Here is a 12,500-nt window from a genome sequence, read left to right on the forward strand (position 1 = left end):
TGGCCTCCTTGTCTGGCATTCAACGCCAGCAAGGTACTTGCTCCAGGGTGTTCTTTTTCCAGTTCTGATGTTTCTGTTTCTGTTCTAACTACTTGATAGAAAGAATTATGTCGGTTAGAAATTTTACACAAAATAATTTCGTTGATAGTATAGTTCCAAACCAACGAATAATTCTCACATCAAATTTTAATAGTGTTGGTTGTCACATGTACAAACTCCAATAAAAATTAACCGAAATATTTAAACCTCGGGTCATCTCACAAGGAATTGCAATGAAGTAAGTAATTATTCGCTATGAAGAAACACGGGGGGTTTGATTGATAAAGGGGCAAGAAAGTAAATGGTAAGAAAATAAAGAAAACAATTAAAGAAAGCAATTAATAAAGAGAGACATTCATGGCAAGGATTGAGAATATAGGCCTTCTATCCTAGTCACTCATAACAATAATTAACAAGAGCTAATCCTAATTCGTCGTCTCCAACATCGGAAAAAAGTCAAATAAGACTACTTAATCTCAATCCAAAAGTCCTAATCAACTTACTAATTGAATTAGCAAGAGATTAGAGTCAATGGAAATAATATTAACTAATCCTTGATTTTCCATGAATTCTCCACTTTGCACGCTTTTCTCTTCACTCCTTTGATCCATTCCTAGCCTTTTCAACCTGAATTCACTAACAAACGCATCAAGGCATCTAGTGGAATCAAAGGTGAATTAAAATTACCAATTTAAGGGCCTAAAAAGTATGTTTTTACACTTAAGCACAAATTAAGGGAGAATTACAAAACCATGCTATTTCATTAAATAAATGTGAGAAAAGTTGATAAAATCTCCTAAAATCAACACAAGATAAACCACAAAATTGGGGTTTATCAAACCTCCCCACACTTAAACTTAGCATGTTCTCATGCTAAACTCAAGAAAGAAATAAAGGGTATCAATATTTATTCGATGCAAACTACCTAGATGCAACTACCTACATGCAATCTATCTAAATGAATGGAATTACTTGGTCAAAATAAATCAATTCCCAAGAATACATATATGAGTACAAGGGCTAAAGCGATAGCAATCAAAGCAAACCCACAATTGAACTGAGTTATTGAAAAGAGTGTACAAACTTGCAAGAAAAGAGATGATCACGGGTAGAAACATGTAATTGAGCGATCGAACCCTCACTGGATGTGTATCCGCTCTAGTCACTCAAGTGTATAGGGTTGATTCACTCAATTCTCCCCTAATCATGCTTTCCAAGATTTGCTTTTTCATCTAACAATCAACAATTATTTTATGTATGCATACAAATATCATGAGGACCTTTCCATAGGTTGTAATGAGGTTATGGTCAAGGTAAGGGTGTATATTTGGTTAAGTGGGCTAGAATTTGAATCTTTGATTAACCTAAGCTTCCCACCTAACCTATATAACAACCTATACAATTCAAAGCTAACCTAACTACCCATTCTTCACTTTTCCACACACTTATGCATTCTCTTTTTAATCACCCACCTATGCATTGATTTTTATTAAACTTTACTTTGGGGCATTTTGTCCCCTTTTTATTGATTTTTTTTTCTTTCTTTTTCTATTTTTTCTTTTATATATATATATATATATTTCTCTTTTTATTTTTCTCATTTCTTTTCAAACTAAAATATACATAAAAGCATCAATGCATATGGTTTAGACATAATTGATACATGAGTATGTACCCAATTCCCATGATTTTCAACAAAACCACAAAATACACTTTTATCTCTACCCAATGTTCACAACTCTCCCAAAATCAAATGATAAACACTCTCACTAGCCTAAGCTAATCAAAGATCCAAACAAGGGACATTTATTGTTTTTCACTTAGGGCTTGTAATTTGCTAAAATTAAGAACAAATGGGTTTAGCATAGGCTCAAAGTTGGTTAACAATGGAAGATAAAAGGTAAGGCTATTTGGGTAAGTGAGCTAATCAAAACGATGGCCTCAATCATATAAGTGCGTGTATACACAAAATAATGGACATAAAGAATCAAACAAATCAAAGATTACAATCATAGAAAGAGAATAACATACACAAGAATGAAAATAAGTGGTTATATGATGTAACCACACAATTAGGCTCAAATCTCACATGCTTGTGTTCTTAGCTCAAAACAAGTTCCACAATGTATAATTCAAGCATGTTCTAAAAATTATTTTTTTTTCAATCAATTGTGGTGCCCTATAGATGAATTTCTTGGAAAATGTCACCATTTTGACTAAGCTTATTATATATAGATGCAAAACAAGAGAATGCAACTAAAACCCTAGAAAACCTAAAAATGAAATACAAAAGTGTTGGGATTAGAAACTTGTCACCCAAAAATGCCGACTGGTCAGACGACCTCCCTACACTTAAAAGTTTGCACCGTCCTCGGTGCAATTAAAGATGAACAAGGGGGTACGACGACTTTCCGGATTGCCACCTTCAGCTGGCGGATCAACCGGTGCTGTGTGTTTTTTCTTCCGCTTCTGTTTTTTGCTTATGGTGCATCATTCATTAAAAACAAAAAAATAACACCGTAAGGTGAGAAAATACAAAAGCAAGGAAGCGTAAATTATTGGAATGAGGTAAGAACCACTAGAATAGAGTGAGTGAATCAGTGTGACATCAAGGAGGAGTAGTGTGTGAGTTCTAAGTTGCATGCAATTTAGAACACACATACTAGCATAAAGAGCTATGTCATAATTACACACAAGAAAGTATGCACATCACTCATTCTAGTGTGCTTGAGATACTTTGAAGAGAACTTGTAGGTTAAAGCAACCAAACAAGTAGTGAAGAAGCATGAAAGTATTCAAGCATTTAATCAAGAAATTGTGAATTGGATAATGAATGGACATTGATTGATGTGCAAGTAAACTTAGTGAACAAAATGGTATATGAAACTTACATAACAATCAATGACACATATTGAAGTTTGTTTGCAACACCTATGTGACATAAAGGTGGAACACATGGGTGTTATGGAACTTAGAAAAAAGAAGATAGAAGTGGAAATCAATCACATAGCAAGTATGATCCACAAAGCTTAGAAAGCTTAAAAATATGTCACTAGGTAAGCTTTCAATCCAATTCCCCAATTCCAAAATCTCAATGCATGAAATAGGTGATGTAAATGAAGGACAATCATAAACAATTATCACCTAACAAAAAAATGCATTGATAATGCACAGTTGCCTAACAATGGATGATGAATGCATGGTGGCCAAAACATGCAATTCAAAAGAGTTAAGATGCTTGAAAGCAATGTACAAGTACTTGGTATGCACAAATGTTAAGCATGAAATGTTTAAAACCAAGTAACCAAATATAACCTCAACAAAGAATCCAACAAGGAATATAAACAAAAATGATGTTAAACTAACATCCTATTAGTAATCAGCAGCAATAAACAGTAAACAAGCTTAATAATCCAACACTTATAACGAAAAATAGAAAATTAAACAAAAATTAAACCAACTAAATAACTAACTAACTAACTAACTAAAAAAATGGTGTTATATGGTGCTTGGTAGTGTTGGGTGATGGTTGAAGGCTGGAAAGAAAAGAAGAGAAGAGAGAAGAAGGAAAGAAATGGAAAGAAGAGAAGATAAGAAGATGGGTGATGCAGGGCAACCCACGCGTACGCGTGGGGTGACGCGTAAGCATGGATTGGTGAAATGGGTTCAACGCGTATGCGTGAGTCACGCGTACGTGTGATGGGTTATTCAGAGAGGCGACGCGTACGCGTGGGTCACGCGTACGCGTGGGTATATTTTGTGCTAAAAGCACAATTGTAGCCCAAAACTCGCACAACTCTCTGGAATTTGTATGGGAGGTGAAAATTTTGGATCCACGCGTATGCGTGGCGCGAGGCATATGCGTAGATGGTTGAAAAATTTGGTGTCACGCGTACGCATGGTATGGTGCTCTGTTTTTCAAAATTTTTCCAAGTTCTTGCACCAAACCAAGCTTTCCAAACCTCCAAACAGCTACCAAAACACCATAAAACCTTATTTAACCTACTAGACTCCCAATTAAACTCAACAAACCAAACAAAACATGAAATTAAACTTATTTTTACCAATATTTACAAAAAGAAAAAGGGAAAGATGTTACCATGGTGGGGTATCTCCCACCTAGCACTTTTGTTTATTGTCTTTAAGTTGGACTTATGGGGAGCTCTCATCAAGGTGGCTTGTGCTTGAATCCATCCTTCAACATCCACCAATGCTTGGACTTCCAATAAACTCCATCATTCAAAGTTAATAGCTCCATGCTTTGATGGAGTTCTTCACAAACCATGAGCTCCCAAAGTTGATCCACACCTTGTAATCCGGGATCCCGTACTTTGTTTTCATACCCATCTTCAAATTGATCATGGTAATTCCCTCCGGGTGGTAAGAAGGTCGAATTCTCACTAAGGCACCAAACTACCATCCTAGACCCATCCAATTGAGCATTACACCAATCCATGCTCCTAAATTTTGAGCTTCCAACCATGATGAGCCTAGATTTACACCGCTAACCACTAAACATCCTCCTCTTATGCTTAATTCCACAAAGCATCCTAAGTTGGCCATCCGTTTCAAGCAAACCAAATTCAAGTGGCATAATAAAGGTAAGAGTTAGAAGTTTTACCCACTCAAATAAAGGGTTATATGACAACTTAGGTAGAGGAGTTCCCAACGGTCTTGATAAAGCACGCTCCACTCCCGTCCATCCTCTTCTAGAGGCTTCCACCACTTGGCAAGGTTCTTCAAGCTCTACCTCTTGCCAAGCTTCCTCAAGTTCAAGTTCCTCCTCACCAAATTCTTCTAACTCTTCCCCATCACTAAAAGCATAGATAGGAGGTTTAGTGAAGTCTACCTCATCATCAATTCCAAGCCCAATGGGGAGGGATTCCTCAAACTCAAAAGGATCATATGTTGATGCAGAATCATCATAGATAGGGGAACTTAGTGCTTGCCCAACTTCTTCCAAACCTTCTTCTTGGCAGCTTTCTTCCAATTTCATCTCTTCTTCATTGCTTACCAAGGGCATGAGAGGTTGTGCATCTTCTTCTTTAATCTCAATTTCAAGCCCAATGGAAGAGGGTTCAATTATACATAAGAATTCACTAATGATTAAATCCATCTCCTGATCAACCTCTTCAAAGTTTTCCAACGTGATATGCCTTGGAGGTTGTACAACCTCCTCAACATCAATATCAAGCTTCTTGGAAGAGGGCTCTTTAACTTGAGATTCCTCCTTGCACTCAACATCTCCTAAATCTTCAACCACTACTTCCTCTTGTTCAATAACTTCTACCTCCTCCTCTTGTGGCACTTCTTGCTTCAACTCCTCTTCTTCACATTGAAGCTTCAAAATCTCCTTCTCATTATGATCCTCAACTAATCCTCCACATTCAACAATGGGAGTGTCTTGGATATTTGAGCACAATGATACCATGTGGTTCATCACTTCAGTTAAGTTAGTCATGAATTCCCGTAACATCTTTTGCTCTTCTTCTTGTATAAGACACCTAGCTAGAAGTTCTTGTAGTTCTTGCCACAGGAGTTGGAGAGATTGGTCCACTAAAAGTGGTGGTGGAAGAGAGGGTTCATCATTTGTGAGAAAGGCATTGTAGTTGGAAGGTGGTTCATATTATTGAAAGTTTTGAGGTAGTGTATAAGAAAATTGTGGTTCTTAGGAGTATTGGTGTTGGAATGGTGGTGGCTCTATGTATGGTTCATATGGTGGTTGGTATGGTGGATATGGGTTAGGGTCATATGGGGTGAATGGTGGTATGAGGCTCGTGAGTAACGTTGTTGGGGACTATGTTGAGGGAAAGGATCATATGCATGTGGTGATTGTGGTTGACAACCACAATGAGGGTCATCACATACATTAGATTGGTATGCATCAAGAGTTGGATTGTACCCATAAAAAATCAGAGGAGGTTGTTGCCAAGAGGGTTGTCCATAAGCTTGGGGCTCCTCCCACCTTTGATCTCCAAATTCTTGATGCAAATCCTCATTAAAGCTTCCATTTCCTACAACATAGTTTGAACCACACTCATAGCCAAAGTGATGAGAATTCATGATGACAAGAGAAAACAAAAACAAAAACTAACAAGAAACAAAGAAAGCAAAGTCCTACAACTAGCAACAACTAACAAAGAAGCAAAAGGCAAACACATTCACATATATACAATAGCCAATAATATAACACCACTGCAATTCCCCGGCAACGGCGCCAAAAATTTGATAGAAAGAATTATGTCAGTTAGGAATTTCACACAAAATAATTCCGTTGATAGTATAGTTCCAAACCAATGAATAATTCTTACATCAAATTTTAATAGTGTTGGTTGTCACAAGTACAAACCCCAATGAAAATTAACCGAAGTATTTAAATCTCGGGTCGTCTCACAAGAAATTGTAATGAAGTGAGTGATTATTGGCTATGAAGGAACACGGGGGGGGGGGTTTGATTGATAAAAGGGGCGAGAAAGTAAATGGAAAGAAAATAAAGAAAACAATTAAAGAAAGCAATTAATATAGACATTAATGGCAAGGATTGAGAATATAGGCCTTCTATCCTAGTCACTCGTAATAATAATTAACAAGAGCTAATCCTAATTCGTCATCTCCAACATCGGAAGAAAGTCAAATAGGACTAGTTAATCTCAATCCAAAAGTTCTAATCAACTTACTAATTGAATTAGCAAGAGATTAGAATCAATGGAAATAATATTAACTAATCACTCTAGATTGCCAACATAAGTTGGGTATTCATGACTCAAGATTGCCTAATTCCTCTTTCCAAGCCAAGAACGCTAAAAAATCTACTCTAACATCCTACCAAACATTCTGTCAAATACTTGGAAGGCATAAAAGGAAAGCATGGTAAAATTGCAAGAAATGTAAATCTATAACTACCAATTGCAAGGAAATTAACTATAATTACTCAAATTAACAATGAAAGAACATCAAATATCAAATTGCATTAAAGGAAATCCAAATCCAACATGGGCATTCATAAAACAAAATTGAGGCATAAAAGGAAAATTAACAATGCAAACTAAGAGAATTAAGATGTAGAAACAAGAAATTACAAGGAAAACAACAATTGAACCCTAGATCTAAGATGCAAAATACCTTAAGAACCCTAATTCTAGAGAGAAGAGGGAGCTTCTTTCTCTAGAAACTAACCTACATGATGCTATCCTACAACTAATTGCTCCCCCCTTTGCCCAAGCTTGATTTCTGCATGAAATAGCCTTAGGAACGAGTTGGATCTGGGCCTGGACAGCTCAGAAATCGGCCCCAGCATTTTCACTTTAATGAGGTCATGTGCGAGCTGTGACGCTTCCGCATGGGTCATGCATACGTGTCACTTGGCTTTTCCTTCTCACGCGTACGCGTCATGTCACGCGTACGCGTCAGCTGGCGACCTCATCTCCACGCGTGCGCGTCGATGAATGCACTCCAAATCCTTGATTTTCCATGAATTCTCCACTTTGCATACTTTTCTCTTCACTCCTTAGATCCATTCCTAGCCTTTTCAACCTGAATTCACTAACAAACGCATCAAGGCATCTATGGAATCAAAGGTGAATTAAAATTACCAATTTAAGGGCCTAAAAATCATGTTTTTACACTTAAGCACAAATTAAGGGAGAATTACAAAACCATGCTATTTCATTGAATAAATGTGAAAAGTTGATAAAATCCCCTAAAATCAACACAAGATAAACCACAAAATTGAGTTTTATCACTACTGCACATGATCACAAAACTTAAAGAAATATGAAAATTAAACTGACATAACTTAAAGAAAAACAAGAAAACATTAATTATTGACGGGTTACCTCCCAACAATTGCTTTTTTAACGTCACTAGCTTGACAATTAGCTCCTTACGGAGATGGATAGGGGCTCAGAATTTTTCCTCTTACAGTGAACCTCTTGCTTGTGCTCTCATGGATGAGCTCTACATGCTCTAAAGACAGGATCTTGTTCACTGTGTGTGGAATCACTGGGTTGTTAGTGAAGACTACTCTCATTTCAGGTGAGAGGCCTTCAGTAGGGATTTTCTTATCCCTCCAGCCTTTAGGTACTTTCTTCTTAGTACCTTTATTCTTAGTGCTTGATAATGGCTTCCCAATACCAAACATAGAGTTGGTGTCTAGGGGTTCTGTATAGCTCTACACTAGGAGAGAGGGTTGAAACACTAAGTGTTGTACAACTGTCTCTCTTTTGTCAGAGGGAGAGTTAGGGTTAGGCATCTTGAACAAGAAGTGGTCCTCCCATAACTGTAGAATCAGCTCTCCCTTTGCTACATCAATGATGGCATTGGCAGTGGCCAGGAAGGGTCTTCCAAAGATGATAGATTCATCCTCTTCCTCCCCAGTATCCAAGATTATAAAATCTGCAGGGATGTAAAGGTTCTCAACCTTTACTAAAACATCCTCTACACGGCCATAGGCCTTTTTCATTGACTTGTTTGCCATCTCTGGTGAGATTCTTGCAGCTTGCACCTCAAAGATCCCCAGCCCCTCCATTATAGAGAGTAGCATAAGGTTTATGCTTGACCTTAGGTCACACAGAGCCTTCTCAAAGGTGATGGTGTCTATGGTGGAGGGAATCAGGAAGTGTCCGGGATCCGGCAGCTTCTGAGGTAGTTTCTGCTGAACCAAGGCATTAGGTTCCTTGGTGAGCACTGGATGTTCTTCCTCCAATGACTCTGTGCTAAACAACTTGGCATTCAGCTTCATGAGAAGTCCTAGGTACCGAGCAACTTGTTCTTCCCTAATTTCCTTTTCCTCGTCAGAGGAGGAGTAGTCTTCAGATTCTATGATCTTCAACCAAGCATTCAGGGGAACTTCAATGGGCTCCTTATGAACCTTGGGTTCTATTAGTTCTTCAATAGGAAAGTTCTCAGTGGGCTTAGGGTCGCTAACTACTCCTGTTGTGGCATTCAATGCCAGGACTTGTGTCTCTTTGGGCGTTGAACGCCCAGCTTGTATCCCTTTACTAGCATTCAACACTAGTGATGGTGCTTCTATGGGTGTTGAACGCATAGTAAGGTCTTCCTTACTGGCATTCAACTCCAGTGATGGTGCTTTTGTGGGCATTGAATACCTAGTAAGGTCTTCTTTACTGGTGTTTAACGCCACGAATGGTTCCTCTTTGGGCATTGAACGCCCAGTAAGGAGTTCCTTACATCTCCTTCAGATTCGGCCTCAAATGTCCACTGTGATGGCCTTGCACTCTTCTCTGGGGTTTACTTCAGTGTTACTAGAAAGACTATTAGGAGGGGTCTCAGGGATTCTCTTGCTCAGCTGACCAACTTGTACCTTCAGATTTCTGATAGAAGACCTAGTTTCTGTTATGAAACTGTGAGTGGTCTTCAAGAGTTCAGAGACTATGGTTGCTAAGTCAGAAAGGCTCCACTTAGAAGCTTCCATCTGTTGCTGAGAAGATGGGAATGGTGGTCTGTTATTGAACCTATTCTAGGTTCTTCCACGTTGATTATTGTTAAGGCCTTGCTGAGGCTTCTGTTGATCTCTCCATGAAAGGTTAGGATGATTTCTCCATGAGGAGTTATAGGTATTTCCATAGGATTCTCCGATGTAATTCACCTCTTCCATCATGGGTTGATCTGGATCATAGGCATCTCCATCATAGGAAGCTTCTTAAGTGCTGCTAGTTGCAGCTTGTGATCCAGTCAAATGTTGAGAGATCATATTAACCTATTGAGTCAAGATCTTGTTCTGATCCATTATGGCATTCAGAGTGTCAACTTTCAGGACTCCTTTCTTCTGAGCTACCCCATTGTTCACAGGTTTCCTCTCAGAAGTGTACATGAATTGGTTGTTTACAACCATTTCAATGAGTTCCTGCACCTCTGTAGGCATTTTCTTCAAGTGGAGTGATCCATCAGCAGAATGGTCCAATGACATCTTGGACATCTCAGATAGACCATCATAGAAAATACCTAGGATAGACCATTTTGAGATCATGTCAGGAGGACATCTCCTAATCAATTACTTGTATCTTTTCCAAGCTTCATAGAGGGATTCACCCTCTTTTTGTTTGAAAGTTTGTACTTTCACCCTGAGCTTGCTCATCTTTTCAGGTGAAAAGAACTTGGCCAAGAATGCATTAACCAACTTATCCCAAGAGTCTAGGCTTTCCTTAGGTTGAGAATCCAACCATATCCTAGCTTTGTCTCTAATAGCAAAAGGGAAAAGCATAAGTCTGTAGACCTCAGGATCCACTCCATTGGTCTTAATAGTATCACGGATTTGCAAGAATTCAGATAAGAATAAATGTGGATCTTCTGATGTCAGGGCATCTTAGCTAGTTTCACAAGCCGTTTTTAGTTTGTTTTAGAGTAGTTTCATGCATTTCTTAGGTAATAAGTAAGTATTTGGATGAGAAATTCATGCTTGTCTTTATTCAATCAAACATTATTAATTTTGTGCATTTCATAAAATTTATGCAAAGAATTGTTTGATGCTATGAATGATGCATTATCTTATGATTAAGGCAATACTTTAATGCATTTTGTTTGGTTGATGATAGGTGGAAAGGAAGCTAAGAAAAGGGAAGGCAAAGAAGAAACAAGAAGGCCATGAAAGGAAGCAAAGGGAAGCAATGTTGGAGCCAAAGTTGGTGCTCCAACGTTGCTGGAAACGTTGCTCCTCACAACCTGAAGGGATGTACTTCAAACACGAATAACTTGAGATACAGAGCTCCAAATGAAGTGATTCCAATAGCATTGGAAAGTATGAATATAGAGCTTTCCAAGCATATATGGAACTGCATGGTGGATACTAAATTTGAGGGAGAAAACTTGTTCCGAAAGTGCAAAGATGAACATAGTATCAACATGCAGTAAGGCCAACTGACCTTGACATCTTCCATGGATTATAACTCGAGTCAATGAGCTCCAAATTATGCACTCCCAACGGCATTGGAAAGTAGACATTCAGCGATTTCCAACAATATATAATAGTATGGGGTGGACAATGCGTTTGAGCTCCAGAATCTGGCATTTTTGACCAGGTTGGTGTGCCAATGTTGCCTCCAACGTTGCACACCGACGCCAGCGACCCTGTCTCCTTCAAAGGAACATAACTTGAGTTGCAGATGTCCAATTGAGGTGATTCTAGTTGGTTTAGTAATCTGACATTCAGAGCTTTCCAACCATATATAATTGTCTATAGTAGGCATGAAATTGGCAACGTTGACAAGAGGATAAAGTAACGTGTCAAGGCTTGATGTGCAACATTCAGTTTTGGAATTTGAGAATTTAGCATCCACGCGCACGCGTAGGTGACGCGCACGTGTGGATGTGCCAACGTTGGAGGAAGTGTTTGTTGTCCAATGCTAAGGCCAACGTCCTTGATAAGATTTCAGAAATGGGAGTTGGGAACTTTGCATCGACGCGTACGCAACAATGATGCGTACGTGTGGACATACTTTTTTAGCCCAACCATGCGCACGCGTACGGCACGCGCACGCGTGAAATGGCAAATTTGACCATTCACGTGTACGCCTAACAGCGAGAAAGTTGGCACTCCAACGTTGAGTCAAACGTCGATGACAGCAACCAGAACTGATTTTCTCAAGGGAATGTTAACTCAACGTTTAACCAAAAACGTTGACTCCAACTTTAAGACCAGAATGCACGATTGGCACCTGATGAGCGGATAATTTATACGCTTTTTGGCATTATTTTTAGTATGTTTTTAGTATATTTTAATTAATTTTTATTATGTTTTTATTAGTTTTTATTTAAAAATCATATTTCTGGACTTTACTTTGAGTTTGTGTGTTTTTCTGTGATTTCAGGTATTTTCTGGCTGAAAAAGGACTGCATATGCTGTTGGATTCTGACCTCCCTGCACTCAAAGTGGATTTTCTGGAGCTACAGAAGCCAAATTGGCGCCCTCTGAATTGCGTTGGAAAGCAGACATCCTGGGCTTTCCCGCAATATATAATAGTTAATACTTTGTCTGAGATTTGATGGCCCAAACAGGCGTTCCAAGTCAGCTCAAGAATTCTAGTGTTTAACTCCAAAACTGGCATAAAAGCTGGAGTTAAACGCCCAAACTGGCACAAAAGCTGGTATTTAACTACAAGAAAAGTCTCTACACATGGAAGCTTCAATGCTTAGCCCAAGCACACGCCAAGTGGGCCCGGAAGAAGATTTCTGCATTAATTACTGATTTCTGTAAATCCTAGGCTACTAGTTCTCTATAAATAGGACCTTTTGCTATTGTATTTTCATCTATCTTTGACTCATACTTTGATAGACATTTTCACGTTTGGGAGGCTGGCCTCACGGCCATGCCTAGACCTTGTTCTTATGTATTTTTAGAGGTGGAGTTTCTGATGAGTATTTTGGAGGAAAAATAAATTTCTCCCAAAACACACAAATCTAACCGGCAAGTGTACCGAGTCGCATCAAGTAATAAAAACTCACGG

General features: G+C 38.6%; 1 non-coding gene across 1 annotated transcript; it reads left to right on the plus strand.

The window, feature by feature from the left end:
* Positions 1-10,025: 10,025 nt before the first annotated feature.
* On the plus strand, positions 10,026-10,129 carry LOC112752679 (small nucleolar RNA R71). The gene has a single exon (XR_003177105.1). It is a non-coding gene; the product is annotated as a small nucleolar RNA R71 (small nucleolar RNA).
* Positions 10,130-12,500: the final 2,371 nt, after the last annotated feature.

Source organism: Arachis hypogaea, chromosome 15 (assembly GCF_003086295.3).
Source record: "Arachis hypogaea cultivar Tifrunner chromosome 15, arahy.Tifrunner.gnm2.J5K5, whole genome shotgun sequence".
In the NCBI taxonomy this organism is placed as follows: domain Eukaryota; kingdom Viridiplantae; phylum Streptophyta; class Magnoliopsida; order Fabales; family Fabaceae; genus Arachis; species Arachis hypogaea.